The 9,869-nt window shown below is 39.8% G+C and overlaps 1 pseudogene; it reads left to right on the forward strand.

Moving 5' to 3' along the window:
- Positions 1–3,470: 3,470 nt before the first annotated feature.
- Positions 3,471–3,757, forward strand: LOC149845163 (NADH dehydrogenase [ubiquinone] 1 beta subcomplex subunit 7 pseudogene; annotated as a pseudogene).
- The last annotated feature ends 6,112 nt before the right edge of the window (positions 3,758–9,869 follow it).

The raw sequence follows: 9,869 nt of genomic DNA on the forward strand, positions 1-9,869 counted from the left end.
AGGCACTTTCTAACCAGACAGATCCTTGATAGCACGAAGGATCTCAACATCCGAGAATCTTCTTTGTAAAGCACAGGCTTGGTCACGAGAGATCGCCCGTAGCATGACAAACCCAATATTCCCCTTCGCAACCACTAAAGAGGCATAAATAGACTTGAAATAACGTGTGACGGCCTGGTTGACAAGCTGATTAGAGAAAGAGACGCCCTCAATGGAAATAGAAGGGATGGCCTTCCTCCGATGGCGGTGGGACACATAAGAGTGAAAAAATTTAGTGTTACCATCACCGGCTTTGAGTCAATTCATCCTGGATCGCTGCTTCCAACGGATTTCATCCCAGACTCTCCAGTTATTCAACAACATAGATAGCTCAATGGACCTGGCCTGGAGACTCAAAAGTTGAGGTTTAGAAAAAACGTCAGGGGAAGACATAGACTGGTACAATTAAGAAAGCTCACGCTCCCAGGCATCCAAATGCTGAAATTTCACAATGTCGCAATTATGGATCCAGGCCACGATATCCTTAGCAAGACGTGAAAGCTTGCTGATAAGCCGAAGAGCAGCCCAGTGCTCGGCAAAAGGTTTAAACCAAGAAGCCAAAATAATCGAATAAAAATGTGGTTCCTGAAGCCACCATTGCTAACAAACAAAGCGCCTGGAGAAGGAGAAGTCATCCCCCCAAAGAGTGATGAGCTGACCATGGTCAGAGATAGAGGGCACAAGCAAGACACATTTAATGTCAGGGATGAGGTCCAACAAAGAAGGGGTGACAAATACCCAGTCCAGAACTCAACATCACGGGCGCGACCGCCTATTCGACCAAGAGAAGCGCTCGCCAGTAAGAGAAAGAGGATAAAGGAGATGCCGATGAACAAAGTCTTGAAAGCTTCGTATAGAGGGATTAGGAAGGACGATAGAATTGAAATCATGAGTAGAAAGCATATAATTGAAATCACCCATAATAAGGTGGCATGGATCATTAGAAGTAACCACCCTATCAAGGTCATCCCAAAACGTGGGCCTCTTGTTAGTGAGGTTGGGTCCATAAACCACGAACACCACTCTTCTCCGACCAACCGACTGTATGCTGAAGGCAATAGACAAATAGTAGATACCCAGGTCTAGCTGCAATAAATTTAAAGACTTCTTACCGAATAGGAGGATACCACCGGCATGGTTGACCGCTGGCTTAAAGAAAAAATCCGCACCCCACCAAATGGAAGAAGCAACCGCAAACGGGATGTCATCCATTTTAGTTTCACAAATGGAAAATAAGTCAGAATTTGCCTGTCTAATCAAACTCGCCAAAAAAAAGTGCTTGGAGGCAGAATTGAGGCCCCTAATATTCCAACAAACAAGCTTTATGGCACAAAATCTGAAAAGACCCATGGCTGCCGCAACCTGGGTGATCTACGAGGAGACCAACCAGGAGAAATCGAATCTGAAAAGACAACCATCCTCCGTCTATGGTTACCAATGGGGGAACGTTGAACATTCTCGATGGAAGCGTCATCTTGCGAAGAACCGAACAAAACAGAAGGGAGCAGGCAAAGGATATCCCTGAAAACAGAATGAAGACCAGAAATAGTTGAATCCATGACAGCCGATAGAGCTAGCAACTAAGATACGGAGAGAGATATTTGTCAGTCGAGCAACGTCACTGATCTCAATACCCAGGAGGTGCAAACCGAGATGCAGATGGAGTTGAGAGGAAGGCAAGTGAGTCAAAACACACACCGGCAGATCGCCGTCGGGGCCAATGATAGGAAAAAAAATGGACGCGGGGAATATGAGATAACCTCCGGGGCATGAGGGGAAAAAGGGCAAGGATGAGGAACCGAGAAGTCAATCACCATGCAGATGCTGGCCTAGTTGGAGATAGCATGAATCGTCGTAATATGGATAACAGGGTAAGCAGAATTCTAAGATGGAAATAGAATGAAGGAAGAGATTGAACTAAGGCAACCATGAGCAAGACTGTCTACCCGCACCACCGAGTAGCAACTGGAAAGGGAGAAGGTCGAAGAAAATGCCAGATCCCAAGGATGTGAAGAAATGACCGACTGGCCTGAAGAATGAAAATGAGAGCAGACCTTGGCATGGGACTGTGAGCCCAAACTTGACGGCACGAGGGGCAAAGGAGAAGGCAGAAGCACCACAATCCCACCTCGAGCAAGCAAACCTGAAGGCGTCACCAACGAGACTTGGGAAGGCACGCAAGAATAAGCAGGCTGAGGGCCTCGCCTAGGAGGAGAAAAAAGCGTCAGGTCCCGAGAAGAGAAATCATTGAAAGGGTCAGACTACATGGGGCCTTCCACATGCAAAACGACTGACGTCCTGGAGAGGGATGAAAATGGTGTCAGGTCCCAAAAAAGAGACAAATTGACCGTATGAGCTCCATCAGAGAAATCAATGCAGGCCTGGGCATAGGCATGTGAGCCCATACCAGAGAGCACGAGCGACGACGCTGAATGATGAAGGTCTAATTTCCCACTGCATTCAAGCATACCTGGAGGAGCCGCCAAAGAGACTCGGGAAAGAGCGCCAAAAAAACCAGACCTGCGTGAAACAACTGACGGTTGGGAGACACGTGTATCAAGAAGCCAGGCCAAAATGAGGGTATCCTTCACTGGAGAAGAGGCTGAGAAAGCCGAAGACGAGGACTGAGAAACCTTTAGCAATGGGCGGCGGCCGGACCGGGACCTAGATAGACCCAATCTTGATCGCGAGGAAGGAATCTGTCAGCTGCCGAAGATCACCGATTTGCACCCACGACAAGAAAGATAGGTGTCTGATTGGCCGAGGATTACTCCGACAAGCATAAAAATGCCTCAACCCAGCGAGGGCTTGAGAAGGGAGAGACGGGCCCCACCGAGAGCGGAGGAGAGAAGGCAGAATGCCTGCGCATCCAAACCGGGTGACGCCAAGATAAAAAAGAGGAATCACACTTATGGCAGTAAAGATGCTTATAAAAATTTAGGGAGAAACAAACAACACACCACCAATCCCCCGATCTGGCAAGGCTTAACTGAGATCTAGAGCGAAAGGCATAGAAGGAACGCTGCCAAGAAGAGGGAACATGCTGTCACAACTTATCCGCCGCCCGAACCGATGGCACATGGAAGAAGAATGGCGGAACCAGCGTTGCCTGAGCAGAGCACGCGGCGAGAGGGCGAGAGGCTCCAGCCTTACCTCACGTAGAAAATGTTGAATGTCCAAGATGAGAAGCGAGCCCACGACAAGGCAGGAGCGCAGCGATGCCGAAAGCAAAGACAAAAATCTATATTTGAGCCTGAAAGGGAGTACAACGTCGATACCCCACCAACGGAGAGCAAAGGCAGCCCCCCCAGTCATTGATAGCAACCTAGATGAAATGAAGAGCTCGCTGGTTCGAGCCCAACGAGCGATCTGGAGCGAGGCCCCAGAAACGGGCCGTCGGGAGGTGCATAAAGAGAGAGGTGTGTTGCAGAATGGAGGTGGAGGGATCATCGAAGAAGATGATCACGACTCAGGAAGAGATGGTGAAGGTCAGGATCCCTATCTCCTACAGAGACCAGAGTGCCCACCTCCTCATCCCTCTCAACAAAAGTAGGGTCAAAGAGATATACCTCCCTTGAAAGTGCGAGAGCGAGAGGCACAACTACGAGAAGTGCGAGTACAAGCTAGTGATGGAGAGGGTCATCCAAATGGTGAGGAGAAAAAGCTCAAGGAGCATAAGCAACCCATTCCGTTGATCCCAAAAACCGCCAACACGTGATAATCAGGGTCCCGTTGTCCCGCCAACAGCAAGCAGAAGGTGGGTCGATTGAATGCCAACGAGATGGCATCGACGAGCAACGGGTGGGGCAGCAGAGGACACCAGCGAGCAAGGTGCGGGCAGCAAGGCACACCAGCGAGAAGCGGCGGGCCAGATGAACGCCGTCGAGGTGGTGCTGACGAGCGGTGGGTGGGTCAGCAGAGCACAGCAGAGAGAGAAGACCCAAAGGAGGGGGGCGAGGAGGAGAAGCAAGAGGGAGCGATCCCGGACTGTAGCCGATGACTCAGACACCGATTGACCGCCCACTGATCCACTGCTGATGCGTCTGAACGGTGCATGCTAGGGTTCGAGAGAGGCAGAGAGAGAGAGAGAGAGAGAGAGAGAGAGAGAGAAGGGGGAGGAGAATGTGTGTCCGGCTGGGGCTACCAGTGGCAGCAAGGGTGGCCTATCGGTGGTCGAGTGGTCAACTGGCATAGAACTCCAATAGCAGGAGGGGTTTCAACGAACAAGAGCCTGGCGGACATGGGGTGGCAGGGAACCCCAAACCAAGGGGTTTTTTGGCAACAAGAAGTGTCGGTAAGTGGTGGCCGGTAGAAAGGGGCTCTGGCGGACGGCGGTGGTCTGATGAAACAGGGGAGAGGAAATCGGCTGGCGGCTACCTCTGGTGGTGGTCGGGTGCGGGGATCCAGTGGACTCTATCGACAGGAGGGGGGTCACAGATGGAGACAGCCGACCAATCGGGGAGGCTAGCAGAAGGTGGCCTGACTACAGAAGGCTTGAGGCTTGTCGCCTCTCAGAGAGAGTAAGGGAGGGATTAGGGTTCCCAGAGAGAGAGAGAGAAAGAGTTCGATCTACCGTAAAGGAGCCAGCATGATAACACGCTGCATGACGATCCCTGCGACGGAGCGCCATAATTATGTGTTCATAAAACATCAAAAATTGAATTGACAAAGATACCACACATTATCATCTGATATTATTTTGGATCTTATTTTGAATTCTTTGTTAACAATACCCACACAAATGTGCCCTTAAAAAGGAGCAAAAAAGAAATGAGAAAGGAAAGTCGGTGTAAGCCTCAGTATCCAATGACACATAAGCCTCAGTACACCTCTTGCTTACACAAGGCAAGCAGATTAGCTGCAATTCAAATGCATCTTTTACATCTATAAAGAATAGCAAGGAACGTCCTTAACAAAAAAAAATCATCGTAGGAACCCATCAAATTGATGCAGTAAATATTTAAACAGTAACTGCAATACATATACATTGTGTTCAAATTAGTATTAAGATCACCATCATATCTTATATGTTAGCAATAATAATAAAAATAATAATAAAAACATGGACAACAACAACAACACTATTATATCAATGTATATTTCACAACATCGATCCTTATGTCCATAATATTGAAAATGGGGTTGGGAAAAACCAGGGGTGTTGGTTTATTTGGAGAGTAGATGTTAGGGTCACTCAAAACAAGAAAAGGGAAAAACCACGAACAATCAGACCAATCCACGCTGAAATTTTCTAATCAAAGCACGGAAAATTACGTGGTTCGCTGAGCAGGTGTTGAGTTTCCTGCAAAGGAGAAACGAAAGCCCCAAACAGAAGAACGTGAACCCTAAAATCAAAACCCTAGAAACCCAGAGAACAGAAGGATCGGGGCAGAATCCAAACGACTAAAGAATAAAGATTGAAATCCTCTTGAGTATTTCCATGAAAAGGAGGAAGACGAATAGAAGGAAGGAAGAATGGAAGGTATTGATCGTTACCTGCACCACTTTCTCAGAGGGTGTTCAGGATGGCAGCGAGTGTCTCACGGTGGAAACAAAGTCCGACCACTCAGGGCAAAGCTAGTATTCTAAACTAGGGTGGCACAAATGCAAAGTAAAAAAATGGTTATTAATAAATTATAGTAATTTACGATATTGAAAAAACCATATAAAATTCTTAATAATATTCTAACCAAAATCAAATTAAGCAATATTTATGGATTCATGCCTAATGGTAATTACAAAAAAACTAAAAAAACCTAAAACCACAGTTAAACATTTATGTCATTTAAAAAAACAAATCAAAATCTTAATTCTTACGAACATTATAGATTATGTATTTATGTTAATTGATAAAAAAATCTTAATATTTTAACCAAAATCAAATCATTCAATATTCATAGATTCATGCCTCATAGTAATTTTAAAAACACAAAAACCTTAAAATCATAATTAAACATTTATATTATTCTAGAAAAATTAAATCAAAACCCTTATTCTACAAACATCACAATTATTCATTTATACTAATTGCTAAAAAAATTAATATTCTAATAGAAATAAAATCATGAAATATTCATGGATTCATGCCTAATGGTATTTGAAAAAATTACAGGAAAACCTTAATCCAAAACATAAAATTTATGTATTTATGTTAACTAATAAAAGACTTTAATATCTTAACAAAAATCAAATTGCACAATACTCATTAATTCATGTTTAATAGTAATTAAAAATACACAAAAAACCTTGAAACAATAAACTAACCATTTATGTCATTCTATAAACACCACATCAAAGCTATCCTAATAAATATCATACATAAATATGTAAATCAAAACAAAACAAAACTCTAAATTAAATATATTAACTATTTATGTCATTATATAAACACCACATCAAAACCCTAAATCCTAACAAGCATCATTCATAAATATTTTAATTCAAAGAAAAAGCAAAACTCTAAATTAAATAATTATGTCACTTGACAAACCAAAATAAAAACTTAAATTCAAAGAAAAAACAAAGATTTAGGGGTTTGACAACCAAAACTAAGCATTCATTAATAGAATCATGCTTAAAATAATTAAAAATAAGATAACAAAAAAACTATAAAACCTTAATTATATATATATATATATATTCATGCGATTTGAAAAAAACCACACCCACACCCAAAGTCTACAAAAATCATAGATTTAAGCTAATTGAAAAAGATTCCCTAATATTCTAACCAAAATTAAGTATTCATTATTCACTACTAATGCTAATTGAAAGAAAAAACAAAAAAAAGCTTAAAACCCTAACCCTAACTAAACATTCATAGTATTTCTAATGATATGCTAATTAAAAAAAAGGCAAAACACAAAATTTAATGTTATGTCAAGCCTTCTAAAAAAAGTTTGAAAACAAGAAAGAAAAGGAGACTCATTGTCTCAGCCACCAAGGCTAGAGCCATGCGCCACAAAGGCCGCCAGACGACGGATAGCCAGACCTAATCTGACAAAGTTAAGAAAGAGAGAGACTCAAGTGTGTGTGCACCACTGATGGTGGCGTGCTGCCAAAATGGAAGAGATCCCGTGTCAAGGAGAATATATATATATATATATATATATATATATATATATAAAGAGAGAGAGAGAGAGCTAGGGTCGACGATATGGAGGAGGGCATGGGTTGGTGGGTCTAGGATGCCCACCCTGACTTGACCTTACACTGCGAGTCAGGGTGGGCACCAAATACCCATGTACCTGCAATTTTTTTGAGGAATTTTCATAAATTTTTGCAAATGCCTTTACATGTGATAAATTGATAATGCTAATATGCACTAAGTATTATATTATATATTGTATAAGACTTAGAAAAAATATATATAGCAAACACACTCAAACGACAAGGGGTCCTATCGACACTAGTAAAAAATTTCTTTCGAAATTCATTTCGGAAGAATCAAAATTTTGTTAGAAAATAAAATAAAATTTAACTAGCCGAATTTTTTATTTAGAGACATTCACCTACATTTGAAAATAATTTTAGTTACATTTGGGGTCATTCTATTTAAATTTAAATTCTAGTTTTAAAAGAATTGAAATCCAAAATACTAAATTTAATTAATTAGAAAATAGTTAATTAGAATAGAAAATGTGATTCAATTAAATTGAATAAAGTTGTAGGAGTCCATAGGTGGGCCATCCCATCCTATGTGGCACTTCCTTTTCAATTTTAAAAAGTAAAAAAAAAAGAATTTAAAACTCAAATTTATAAGGTTTTAAAAGTTTCTAAAAGTCAAAACTTACCATATTTTATAGGGAAGCCTCCCAAGAGGTGGGGGAAGTCCCATCCTAAAGACTTCTAGGATGGGAAGGTGGGAACACTTAAAAGGAACAAAGGTGAAAAAGAAAAAGAAAGAAAAAAATAAAATAAAATAAAATAAAAGTTGACTAACTTGACTAGTCAAGCAAGCAAGTTTGATATCTTGTATTTTGGAAAGATTTAAATCCCATGAGGGTCGACCAACCCATACACTCTCATTTGATATAGTATGTCCTATGTAGTATAAAATATATCTACATGTAATAAATATTAACCTAAGTTAAATATAACAAAAAAAAAGTAAAAAGTAAAAAGAAAGAAAAATAAATTAGAAGTAGAAGAAAGGAAAGGGGGCATGGAATAGATCAAGGGATGAGATTTGCCCAACCCTTGACCTAATCCCTAAACCCTATAAATAAATAGGAGGGGCTTATGCACCCCCCCCCATTTTTCCTATCTTGTAATTGACTCTTCTTTTCTCTCTTGCTCCCTCTTATCCCTTCTTCCTTCTCCTCTTTATTTTCCTCCATTTCCTTATAGTTTCTCTCTTATCCAACCAAGAAGTGCATTTATGTACGTGACTGGAGCGTGAATAGAGGTCTTGACGTAGTCACCATATGAAGCAAACAACCGATTTGCTTGTGAAGTTTGTTTCGCAACCAAAAAGGTGTTTTTGCAAAAATGGCAGGGGTTCTATTCTCTACACGTAAATCAGAACTCATAGGCACAAATTATTCTGATTTTAATAAGAATAAACCTTGTAACAAACCCCCCATGCATGGGATTGGTGTTGGGTTTGTCGAAAAACTTAATAGAGAGGGTTTTTTGAAGAAAACTCCTCTCAAAAATCATTTTTTATCAAAATCAAGTTTTTGAATTTGATTTAAACTATTATGAAAAGAAAGAGTTTTTGTAAAATCTAAATTGATTTAATTAAGGAAGGTTGATTCAAATTTCTCCAAGAAAAATTAGGTTACACTCCCTAAATGGTCAAATTGCTGAAATTAAAAACAAACAAAAATAATGTAACATATGTTATGGATTTTGTCAGAAATAAAAATCATAATTTCTTAGAATTCATGTAATGTTTATTGATTTCTTGCAAAACCTTTAGTTAGAAATTCTAGTTTAATATTCATGTACATGTATTGTGGTGCTTAGCATATTTTTTCTGTTATTTTTGTCATGAAAAAATATGTATTGTTATGTGTGTTATTGCAAAAATACCGAAACTATTTTTGAGAAAATAAGGTTCAGAGAGACAGATCAATTTTTTGGCCTAACAACGACAAAAATAGAATTTGTCCATAGTAGGTTATATAAAAATCATATAATGTTATTTTATAAACTTTATTTGATATGTTCATGTGGAAATAAAATAGAAATATGAATTTGGGTGGTCTGTTTTGGCTCACCTGAATGCATATTTCTCGTTAATACGTATTTTTGGCCTGACACTCGATCGGTAAATTATTTGTATCTGATTTACCAATTTATTACATTGGAAAGCTAACAAAATTTTAAAACTTTTATAAAATTTTGAGCTTTGTTCTCGGATTAAACGAACTGTGACAGTCAAAACAGAAAAGTATATATGTGCACTAAACCGATCGTATCTCCCTCATTCGAAGGAATTTTTATGAACGGTTTGTAGCATCAAAAAACTGGCGAAATTGTCTATAACATGTAAAAATTTGAGCTCTATCCAATGAATGTACACATTTATGTGACCTCTGTAACTATTGTCAGACAGAATTGGGCTTTTGCAGAATTGATTAGCATTGTTAATAGACCTTTTTCGTTTCATATAGAACTACATGTTTTAATTGCATGTTATATATATATATTTGACAATATGTGTGTATTTGTTTGTAAAAGAAATTAAAAAAAGAAACAATACAATTTTTTTTTTAAAACTAGCATGCTTACCGAAAAAGTAAATGCGAGTTGTTTTGGTGAAAGACAATTACGAAACCATGTTATTTGTCAACCAAACATAAATTCAAATAATCAGGCTACAA

This window comes from Nuphar pumila, chromosome 2, assembly GCF_984573655.1.
Source record: "Nuphar pumila chromosome 2, dmNupPumi1.hap1.1, whole genome shotgun sequence".
Taxonomy (NCBI): domain Eukaryota; kingdom Viridiplantae; phylum Streptophyta; class Magnoliopsida; order Nymphaeales; family Nymphaeaceae; genus Nuphar; species Nuphar pumila.